Source organism: Spermophilus citellus, assembly GCF_964194105.1.
Source record: "Spermophilus citellus genome assembly, chromosome: 7".
NCBI classification, from domain to species: Eukaryota; Metazoa; Chordata; class Mammalia; order Rodentia; family Sciuridae; genus Spermophilus; species Spermophilus citellus.
In genome coordinates, this window is record NC_138188.1 from 119,937,341 (window position 1) to 119,947,861 (window position 10,521).

The 10,521-nt window shown below is 41.2% G+C and overlaps 1 long non-coding RNA gene across 1 annotated transcript; it reads right to left on the bottom strand.

The window, feature by feature from the left end:
* Window positions 1–272: 272 nt before the first annotated feature.
* On the bottom strand, window positions 273–2,293 carry LOC308653148. The gene is made up of 4 exons (XR_014022994.1): window positions 2,162–2,293; window positions 1,226–1,307; window positions 1,063–1,129; window positions 273–405 (listed from the first exon to the last, which is right to left on the bottom strand). It is a non-coding gene; the product is annotated as an uncharacterized lncRNA (long non-coding RNA).
* Between the last annotated feature and the right edge of the window lie 8,228 nt (window positions 2,294–10,521).

Consider the following 10,521-nt stretch of genomic DNA (forward strand, 5'->3'; position numbering starts at 1 on the left):
CCATACAAAATTAAGAATCCTGGGTTTGGGCCAGAACGTGGAGACTCGGTTGGCTTTTTGATAGGTACCTGTGAGCCCCTTACACAGATGCCCAGAATGCACGCCTCACAATTGCTCCTGTCATGGGGCCCATTCAACCCCACGACCGGAGCAACCGGCATCTTCCTGAAGTTATGCCCATGGTAGCTGTGCAGAATATACTGAGCCAGGTTGTTCAGAATTCTCATGGTGGTGTCTGAAGAGAACTCAGGATTCTCAAATTGAGACCAGGAACACTTCTGGCACCTCTGAGCAAAAATCCGCAGAAGCACCTGGCCATTGTATATCCGGTGCTGTGTAGACATGTGGCACAGGATCTTCACTTGAGCAGAAGCCCAGCTTCGATGGCACGAGGAACAACAGAACCTGCAAACACAAGGAAGAAACTGTGTGTCCTCGACTGGCATTGCTGACCCGAGGGGAAATGGCCTTGATCTGAAATCCCTTTCAATTATTTAGCACATAATTAGATAAAGGTTTTTCCTGTGTTCATCTGAGTTTCTGCTCACGGGTTGCCCCAAATCTGCCTCTTTGCTAATAAAAACATCTTTGGATGCCTCAAAAGAAAAAGAATTACTATCATTGGCAGTGAAATTTGTTCCCCATTGTGGTGACAGAAAACTTTTATGAAGTACCAATTTTGAGGCAGGTACTGTGATCAGTGCCTTACAATGTCATTTCACTTAATTATTCCTATAAAGTAGGTATTATTGAGCCCAATATCCAGATAAGGAAACCAGGTCCTAAAAGGTCTCCACAATCTCTTCAGGACATACAGGGTAAGTGGTAAAGGGATGTTTTCCAGTAGTAGTTCAATGTATATGAAAATACTTGATAAAATACAAAATGCTTTTCAAAAGCTGATTGATATTTTCCAAAAGCAGGCTGGTTGGTTTCTTTTCCCATCTCAAAATTACTATCAAATCAATTATCTAGTGTCAAAATGATAAGGGACATTGTGAGTCTGGTGTGGAGAGAGACACTTCACTGAATTACAAAGCAGAACAGAAGAACAGCACATGCGCTCTGGCAGGTGGCTTGAAAACTGTTCTTCAGAGCCACAGGAGGCTTCCTTTTAAAAAATCAGATTCTGTAGGTCAAAATGAATATATAGATTATATAATATTTTTAATATTAGATTATTTAAAAGTATATATTACTTTTATTATATATACATAGCCATTACCTTATAAGAATGTAGGAGAAGGAACTTCCTCTGCTCAGGAGGACCAGCAAAGGCCTTAAGGAGGCTCAGCCCCTTGGATGTCCTTGAAGGGTGAGTTGGGATAGAGTGAGGAAAGGGGCCTGCCAATCAGGCACAACATTTTCACAAGGATATGGAAGCCTGAGAGTGCATGTCCTGCTACTGGCTCATAAGGAGTGGCACAGAGCAAGCCTGAAGTAGGACAGGGATAGGCAGACAGCAGGGTAATAGGTAAGATAAGTAAACTGAGGTCTTGGTTGTCATATAGAGGACTTGATTGTCCAGGTCAGTCATGCTCACCCTACTGACATGGGTAAGGAAGCTGGTTCCTGAAACCTGGAGGCTTGCTGGGGGTTAAAGAGGGAATATCCAACAGGGAGGGGTGTTATTACAAACTCCTTGGACTGGGGTTTAGATTTGGATTTTGCAGCATCATTATCTCCTGTTATCCCCAGGTCTTTAGTAATGTTCAAAATGACTGCTTGATATTAGTAGATTGTTAGAATGTTAAAGCAGGGATCAGGTCCCAGACTAGTAACCAGTGCCAGGGCACAGAGAGTTGCTGCAGCTTGGGAGGCAGGTCAGGACTGGCTGATGAGAAAGACTGCAGAGGAATCTAGGGGTGATTGCAACAAATGAGTAATGAGAGACTAGGAGGGCAGATTTATAGAGCTTGGAGGCATTTTGCAAAGATTTCCAGAAACATTTAGGGAAGGAAACCTAGTAAAAGAGGAAACTTGCTGCATTTAAATAAGATGGAGTCTTACAGTCTTTTAGACCTTAAAGAGCACCATAACCACAGAAGCTTGGAGAACATGATGACATTTATTGTTTCAGCAAGCTCACAAAGGGATAACACAAGGCTGAGCTGAGCCTCTCTGCTCAGGAAGGCCTAATGCTGAGCAAAACCACACTTACCTCCCAAATGCTCTCTGCATGTACTGCCTCCATCCTCGGGCCATGCCACCGGGCTGAATGTTCTCATCCAACTTCAGGGTCCATTTGGCCCAGGGTTTCTCCTGCTGGATCAGTTCTTGAAGCTTCTGCTCCCATGTACTGATATCCAAATATATTCTCCTTCTGCCGAGCATCAGGATTTAATGAACAGGATTTCAGTTTTGGCCTAGGATGGGGAGAAAGGTAATCCTGTCTTCCCAGAGGTTAGAGAATGGGAAAGGGAGAGGAGAGAAAAACAACAAAACCACCGTTTGTTTCCCTTGTTCGGTTCAGTTTCAGTTTCCTTTTCCTAACACAGACTGTTTTTTTTTTTTCCTTGCATTTTGAACTGAAAACACAGAACAATTCTTTGTTCTGAAGACAGAGGGCAGCAGAGGGCAGCAGAGTTGCGTTATTTGTTAAGAGGCCTTGCTGAGAGAGAGCCGACTACAGGGCTCTGTTCTAGACTTTGGTGGCACATACAAGTCAGCTTTCATTTTATTTTTCTCTCAGTTTTATAAAAGGCAAAGCACTAATTTTGTCATTGGAATAAAGGAGGAATTTGCAACTAAAAAACAGTTCCTACCCCAGAAAATAGGTGGAGGGAGGATACGTTCAAAACTATTCTCACGTACCTGAGAAGTCCTCATTGCAGTCCCCCAGGAGAAGATTTTCCTATGTTTTGCAGGTAAGCCACACAGACAGCTGGGGTACCTTGCCCAAGGCCACACAGCAAGTAAATGGAACAGTGGTCCACCTCATGCTTTGAATATAGCTCATCCCACTCTGTCACTGAGGCTTATTTTAAAATGGAAATCTTTTTTCTCCTCTCCCTTTCCCCTTCCCTAACCTCTAGGGAGACAGAATCACCTTTCTCCCCATCCTAGGCCAAATTATATGTCCTACAGCACACATCCACCACAGGATCCAAATAATTTAGACTTCAGGGATGGCACAAGAAGATCCAAGAAATGGCTATCTCTCAAATTATCAAGTGAATCACTGCCCTCCCCCTTCACCTTCCAGGAAATACCTAGAATAAATTAATTTTCAAAAAATCTTCTGTTCTCCTTGATGGGCAGAATCATGCCTCTGGGACAGGAGTCCCCTGTGTTTCTCCTATGCTAGCAAAGCAATAAACTTTCCTTTTCTTCTTTCTCAAAACTGTGTCCTTCTTATTGACTTGGCATCATGGACAAAGACCTGGTTTTGAATAAAAGCTTGGCAACCCAGATGGGACTCACAAGTGGCTTCTGCTCTGGCTTTGTTGTTCAGGTCTGGCACTCCAAGCAACTGCCCTTCTGTGCAGAATTCCTGTGAGTAGAAAGACTGAGGGACTGTCCCAGAAGCTGCCAGAAACCCCCTTTGCTTTGGGGGAAATCCTGCCTTCTCCCCCTGAATGATACTTGTGGGAGACCAATCTAGCATGTGACTGAGTTAACTCCCCTGCTGGGTGATGTGGCGTCAGGCACCCACGCTGCTAGATTGCCGCGCTCTTCTAGGATTTGAGTGACTGTATCTTCATGCCTGGGCGTGGCTTCCTACAGCCCCATGGGTGGAGCTATGCTCACCTGTTCCTTTGTAATATTACCCCTTACCCTGTTTAGGATAGAATGTTCCATGGAAGTGCCTTGTGTGTGTCCCCTTCTCTTACTGTGCCCTTGGGTGTGGTCAACCTAGATGTCAGTCAACCTGCTGACAGCAGACATCAAGAAGATAGACTCAGCCCCCTTGAAACCTGACCCCTTGCCTTATTTGAATAGCTTCTCCTCAATAAAAGGGGTCAGCGTATTCTCTCTCTCCCTCCCCCTCTCTCTCTCTCTCTCTCTCTCTCTCTCTCTCTCTCTCTCTCTCGACCCTTAAAGTATTTGTGTCTCTTGTGTGGTTATTTTGCGCAGCCCAGTTAGTCCAGTTTACCTGGAGTGACCCCTGAGCCTTTTAGTCGTGAACAAAACCCCGTAGATACTGATTGCTCCATCTTGGTCTACTTTGAGGAAAAAAAAAAAGAATGCAGTAAGTTGTGACACTGTTGGCCATCTGGTTAAGTCCCCTAGTATGCACGCTGAGACCCTTCATTCCACACACCTAATTCTCCTTCATGGGAACGTCTGTGGCACCTCTGTCATAGGAGTCACAGTTAAGCGAGAATAAGGAATTTGGAGAAATTTTCCCCTATCTGGTCTGTCTGTTTTAAAGGTTCCTATCTTTCAGCCATGGTTTTGGGGGATCCTCTCTGGTCATCTCTCTGTGTGTTTTTGTTTGTATTTTTTACTGGCCCTTTTAAGACATGAGCTATACGTTGTTGGGCCACCTGTAGGTATAAGCCTGAGAACAAGATGCTATTTTTCTATAACACAATGTGGCCTTTAAATGGCTTTCTGAATTATTATACAATCTGTAGTCAGAGGAAAAATAAGTGGAAGAAATTCTGTATGTACAAGTATTTTTGCAGTTACAAGATAAGGAGTCAGAAACTTAGCTGAGGGTGCAGAGACCACTGCCTCTGGCGTGCAAGGACAGCAGGGCACCAATAGAAGGGTTTAAAAAATTAAATTCTTTCACCCCAGTGCTGCCAGTCCCAACACTGACTTTCCTGCCTGGCCCCAGGTATTCTCAGATCATCTCATTGTAGGTCAAGAACATCAGTCTTGTGCTAAGAGGGGAAAAAATCCCAGCCCTGGGTTTGGGCTATAGAGAAATGGGCAAGGAGGACCTGGCCTCTGCCCTGCCTTCCAGCCTCTTTTTGCTCATGTGATAAAACAAGCCTGAGAATGGGACTCAGTTCCTCGCTTCTGCTGTCAGGTGGGGTCTGTGATGGCTGCAGGCCTCATTGATTCTTCTCTGGGTTCTTATCTCACAGGTTCAAAGAATGAAATCCATGTGTTATGGTTTGGATATTAGGTGTCCCCCAAAGTTCATGTGTGAGACAAGGCAAGAAGGTTTAGAGATGAATGGTTGGGTTATGAGAGCCTTAGCCTAATCCATGGGTTCATCCCCTGATAGGGATTAACTGGGTGATTACTGTAGCAGGTAGGATGTGACTAAAGGAGGTAGGTCACTGGGGGCATCTTTCTGTCTCTAAGCTTCCTGGTGTCATGTACTGAGACACTTTCATCCTTCAAACTCTTCCACCATGATGTTCAGCCTCACCTCAAGCCCTGAGGAATGGAAACTGTCTATGGATTGAAGCCTCTGAAAGTGTGAATCCACCAAAGAAAACTTTCCTCCTCTAATTGTTCTTTTCAGGTCTTTTGGACATAGCAGAAGAAAAAAAAAAGCTGAATAAAACACCATGGATGGTGACAGAAGGCAAAAGTTAAAGGACCAAGATTGAAAGACGAGGAAAGATGGAGCTCCTAAAATGTAAGGGGTGCCCTGGACATAAGAAAAAAGAATCTTCAATGTACAGAGGGGACAAACTGACATAAACCCCTCACAGCCAGTTGATAGTGATTTTATGATATATATATATATATATATATATATATATATATATATATATATATATATATATATATATCTGGCAGGAATAGAAAACTAAAGCAAACCTTTGGGGGTTTTTGGCAGCCTCCACAAAGGGATCCTCAAGGAAGGAAAAGGATAAAGAGGGCCTCCCTCCAATAAATACCAATATGCCTACTGTAAGAAACCTCACCCCCCCCCAAAAAAAAAGCCTCTGGGTAAAATTGGCAGTGGGAAATTCACTTAAAGTTGTTAGCATTATGATAATTATAAGGGTGATCCATCAGGCTCAACAATAGCCTGTGCTCCAATCACTTGCATGCCACCTGGGAGAAAAAAGATTAAGGCACAATTTTTTGCATATGACAGATTGTCCAATCCCGCTCCTGAAATAAATTTTTTTTGTGTAAATTAAATGCATAGATAACATTTATAAGAGTTGCTTCAGAGTCATAATTTAAGTAAGGAAGGATCTAAAACTAGAAAAGAGATATAAGAAACATAGTTAAGAAAATATATTTTAGTTTGAAGAACTAGAAGAAAAAAAAATGTTATGGTGTTAGAAATACAGGGGTGCCCCCAAGGAATCAAATACATGCCTGAAAGTAGCTCAGCAAGGCAAATTTACCTCTGCTAGAAGGGTTTGATACTGAACATGGCTAGCTTGGGCCAGCAGTCTGCCTCTTTTTATCCCTAACACAGTACTGCCCTTGCTCTGTTAGGAGGAGCTTGGGATTGCAATCTATGAGACTGGCTAATTTTAATATTGGGGATGGCAAATGGGAAGGCTATAGTTTAAATAGATATTATTGGATCTTATAGCCCAATTAAAGCTAATTACTATATTCTGAAAATAGACACTGGACTGCCTATTTCTCACAAGGCCCCCATATTTTCTTTTTATATCTTTTGGTCTCATTTTCATTTTTTGTTCTTGTACCCTTTTGTATTGCCATGTGGAAATTGCCTACGGTCATGAGTTCTCCCCTTTTCAGCAGTTCAAATAGACACCCCAGTGATCACGAGCACTTGGTAAGATCCTTTAAAACTTAGTTGAGGATTTTCTTCTTTCTAAGTCTTGCTTAAAATCAAGTTGCCAGGCTGGAAGTGATCCTTTTCTGCAAACTCCAAAAGAGGACTCTGGGCAGCAGCTGATAATAATTATACCAGGAGAAAGAAAGAAAGAAAGAAAGAAAGAAAGAGAGAGAGAAAGAGAGAAAGAGAGAAAGAGAGAAAGAGAGAAAGAGAGAAAGAGAGAAAGAGAGAAAGAGAGAAAGAAAGAAAGAAAGAAAGAAAGAAAGAAAGAAAGAAAGAAAGAAAGAAAGAAAGAAAAGAATAGGAAAGAAAACAGAAAAAGAAAAAGAAGAAAAGAAGCACAGCACAGGTCTCAAATTGACTCAGAACAAACTTGTGGCTCTGACAGAGCTTTTTGTGATATTTATCGGGTACCTGTATAAAATCTCTTCCTTTAAAACCTCCCAGTTTTACTAATTTTCGTGAGGTCTGACACAAAATGTATATCTCAAGTAAAAGAACCATTGTCTTACCTTTTAAATGTCCATGTATGGCAATATTTTGGCTACATGCTCCTTCCAGGTGTTTAAGACCAAGTTGGCCAAAAATGACCTTTTTCCCATCTACTGTTAGAGTCAGCTGAGATTTGTCAGGGATCACTTTTGGAAACTTGTGAGAAGCCTCTTGGCTCCTTTTTGGCTTTTCATCTAACATTTGTGCCATCTCCCAGGTTGGATCAGGGTCTTGCTGACCTCATGTGTCTTCCCTTGGAAGCATCAAGGGCATTTCCTTTTTCCATGACCCTCCTCTTTGCAGAATGTTCACTGGTTGTCTTCCTGTTCTCTAGGTTCCTCTTGATTCCCCAGATTGGGAGGTCAGGTGACTCATTGGAGTTCCAAGACCTTTAGAAGGGTCCCATCATTCCCTGAATCCTTTCTGACCTTAAAGGGCAAAGGCCAAAATATTGGTTGCTTTTTCCTTGGCCCTTTTGCTTTCTTAACTTTGGTCTTCAAGTTTTGGTTTTAAACATCCAGCAGGTCAGTTTCACCACTCTTGAAAGAGGAGTACTGAATTTTGAACTTCAATGTCGATAATCTTATAGTTACCTCTTCCATTTAATTGGGATCAGTATTAAAACTGGAAGTCAACTTCAAATTCTATCTGTCCTGTATGTGATGGTTTTATTGTCTCAAACCTAACTCAAGTTGTTCTTTAGAAGCCGTAGTTCTGTAAAACACTATCAGACACAAACTTATAAAGTTCTATAAGGAGACTACAAAATGAAATTAACAAGACTAAAATTATATTTAGTTTATATAATAGCTTTCAACCAAGAAACGTAACTTCTATAATAACACTAATATATCTTTGGTACCTATTTTTTATCCATAAATTTATCAAATCAATCACAATAAGATACTTTATAAATTTTGCTTCCTTTAAAGACTCGTTTACAATCTTGAATACCTTTTATAATTTACCCAAACGCTTATTAGTTTTGTATCATATCCTTGTTTGTTTTTGAAATTGCAGTAATCTTTAGAACAAAAATTTACCTTAGATCATAACTTTAAATGAGCTTAAGTCTACTTTGGAGACATCCTAACTTGTAGTCAGATAAGAGGCAGAGCCCTATCTCAGGTGAAGTGGGGCTCTAGACGAATTCTAGGTAAAATATTTTATTTCTGAAGCTGATCTTTGCCTCTCTCTTAAATATCATTTTACAAGGTTCTCATATATTGTTTCCTGAATTTATCTGAATATTAGTTAACATAATACAACATTACATTTGAAACACAAATCAAATAGAAGGGCTGAGAGAGCTCTTAAACAAGTAAAATGCTCCTTATTACCTTGCAAAAACATATTTAAATTCCCATCCCAATGTAAAAAGTAACACAACATTCTATACATAACTTTCATTAATATAATAGTTACTTTTATCCAGCTACAGAACATTAAGTGGCATAAATAAATCCGTAATTAAATTTGCTATTTTCTATATAAATCTAAAGGAGGCTACCACTATAGACTGTAATGGATAACTAGCCCAAGCCTGTATGCAAAATAAACTAAGAACAGGGTCTTGAGAATTAGTGCCTGGGAAAGGGAGAGTCCTCCTCCCCTTTCTCCTCAGCGGTCTTCAGGGAACCTAGTTAATACCATGCACTCCTACTTTTGGGTTGTAAATGATTTCCTCTAGGATCTAACTACTTTCCTTTGAAGTGTAAATGCTCCTGTGGTGGTTCCAGCCCAAGGGCTAGAGAAGGCCCTGTATGAGGAGCCAGCTCTTCCTCCTTATTGCACTCTGCTTCTGCAAACATGCTTTCCACTTGAAACCCAGTGCACAACCAGGTATCGGTTAGACTAGGAAATTTATGATACTAGAAAGCCTAGAAATGTTGTGGAAAAACTGGAAAAAGGGCTCAGAATTTGGAGTCTGGTCTCCTCTGGGCCCACTGGTGTAAAATAATGTTTGACTTCTCCCACTTTTCAAGTGTTTGGCACTTCTTGTCTGATGCTCACAATATGGACCACTTTAGTTTGGAGAGCACCAGTTTGACAAAGTGCTCCCTTAAGCTTTCAGATGTACACATATCTCTAGTCATATATATGTGGGGTATCTGGCAAAGCTGACTCAATTCATGTTTTAAAAATTATCTAGAAGAGAATGGATCCCCAATGATGCTTACAAATTTATCTAGAAGAGAATGTCCCCAGTGATACTTGTCTTAAGGGGGATATTTATATATTTGTTTTTCTTTTCTTTTTTAAAAAAAAAATAAACACTTTTTTTCTACTTCAGATTTATCGCATTATTATACAGACATGCAACTGATTTTTAAAAATTTGTTCTAATTAGTTATACATGACAGTAGAATGCATTTTGATACATTGTACACAAATGGAGCACAACTTCTCCTTCCTATGGCTGCACATGGTTCAGTCACATCAGTAGTGTAGTCATACATGTATAAAGGGTAATAATGTCCATTTCATTCCACCATCCTTCCTACCCTCATACCCCTTCACCTCTCCTCACTCCCCTCTGCCCAATCCAAAATTCCTTCATTCTTCCCTCCCCCCATCTCCCATTATGGCTCAACATCCACTTATCAGGGAAAACACTTGGCCTTTGGTTTTGGGGGTTTGGCTTATTTCACTTAGTATGGTATTCTCCAGCTTCATCCATTTACCTGCAAATGCTATAATTTCATTCTCCTTTAAGGTTGAGTAATATTCCATTGTGTATATGTACCATATTTTCTTTGGCCATTCAGCTGTTGACAGGCATTTAGGAGGGTTCCATAGTTTAGCTATTCTAAATTGAGCTGCAATAAACATTGATGTGACTGCATCACTGGAGTATGCTGATTTTAAGTCCTTTGGGTATGAACTGAGGAGTGGGGTCGCTGGGTCAAGTGGTGGTTGTGCCCTCGCCAAGTCTGACTTATTTCATTTCTGTGGTGGATGTGAGTTCAAAGACAGATAACTCTGCCTAGGATGTGAAAGAAAGGTAATCCTGTTTTCCCTGAGATTTCCCTGAGAATAGGATAGAATAGGGAGGGGGAGAGAAAGAGGAAGAGAAAGAAACATGAGTGTTTTGAAAATGAATTTCAGTAGCAGAGAAGCAAAGGCTATTCAGAGCATTAAGTGGACCACTGTTACAGTGAGACAGGAATGAAGGTCTATGTGATTCCAAAGCCTGAGTGTCTTCACCCACTTCACTCCCAGAGGAGAAGCCAAGAATGGTGTTTCTGGTTCCAGGTTGGACCCTGTGCCGGGGGAGCCATCTTGGAAACCTGACTTAGCAGTTAGGTCTGGCAAGATTTCCTATATTCTGGGGACCAGGCTTCCTGAAAGGG